The 1,175-nt window shown below is 36.9% G+C and overlaps 1 long non-coding RNA gene across 1 annotated transcript; it reads right to left on the bottom strand.

The window, feature by feature from the left end:
- On the bottom strand, window positions 1–823 carry LOC109593437 (uncharacterized). Its single transcript, XR_002190959.1, has 5 exons — window positions 622–823; window positions 368–566; window positions 179–318; window positions 62–127; window positions 1–14 (listed from the first exon to the last, which is right to left on the bottom strand). It is a non-coding gene; the product is annotated as an uncharacterized LOC109593437 (long non-coding RNA).
- Window positions 824–1,175: the final 352 nt, after the last annotated feature.

The following is a 1,175-nucleotide window of genomic DNA, read 5'->3' as shown; positions in this document are numbered from 1 at the left end:
CCCTCCTACATTAACTATTAAAAAAATAATAATCTGCTACAACTTTATTTCATTTCGCTACCTGAGGAGTCAGCATATTGACAAGTACTTAGTGTATTAGTTGAATCAGTTCGAGAGGTGTCAAATTCTAAAATGGTTACGTAATCACTTTTACATGTAGCATAGAGCAACAGCTTACCACATCCCAAAGCAACATCTTCACTGTGTCTACAGTTATGATATTCTGAAGATGGACAAGATTCACAATAGGCAAGACAACTGTCTGAACTGCTGCAATAAACCCTGTCCAGCCAAATAGGTTGTGAGCTAGACCCAGCACTAGAAACACAAACAATATGTTAATTGTTTTCACAATAACTGAACTAACAGGTTTCCACTGTATGAATTGTAATCACTGTATCCTAACTGACGGCAGGCAACTCTAGCATCAGTTGCATCAAAGGTATCATCACATACTGTACCCCACTGTCCATTACAATATACTTCCAGTCTACCATAACTTGAATAAGTACCTCCTTGTAGACGAATCTGTCCAGAATAAGGATTATTCCAGATTCTTGTACTATCTGTACAATGTAACATAATTATACCATTAAATCTATTAACTCTTATATAACTTACGGCAAACTACATAAGCATCATATGAAGTACTAAGAGAGCAAGAGCTTAAAGTTGAAATAGATGTAGAAAGAGAACACTGCTGTAGAGTTAAATAGTTACTATTCGAGCAACTAACATCATCAATAATGGTAGCACTGCTGTCAGTTCCATAACTATATGATATGATAATTATACATTTGATTTACATAGCAATGTGTCACAATGGAAGTGACTGTAAAGCCAGGCATACACTAGGCAACATGTTGCTGGCAACATTTGTGGTTACTTTGATCTTGTAAGCAACATGTTGCCAGAAATAGAACAGCCTTCTATTTCTGGCAACAGGCCTTCATACACGAGGCAACTTGTTGCTAGCAACATTTGTGGTTACTTTGATCTTGTAAGCAACATGTTGCCAGAAATAGAAAGATGTTCTATTTTTGGCAACATGTTGCTAGGTTGCTAGCAACAAGTTGCCTCGTGTATGAAAGGCCTTAAAAGATCAAAGTAACCCCAGATGTTGCAAGCAACATGTTGCCTAGTGTATGTAGAAGAGTTGGAAATTTTCAACTCAT

The sequence above is a fragment of the Amphimedon queenslandica genome, unplaced genomic scaffold (assembly GCF_000090795.2).
Source record: "Amphimedon queenslandica unplaced genomic scaffold, v1.1 AMPQUscaffold_1519_Cont26471, whole genome shotgun sequence".
NCBI lineage: Eukaryota > Metazoa > Porifera > Demospongiae > Haplosclerida > Niphatidae > Amphimedon > Amphimedon queenslandica.
Note: the sequence above shows the minus strand (reverse complement) of the source record. Positions and strands in the feature narration are given on the sequence as shown.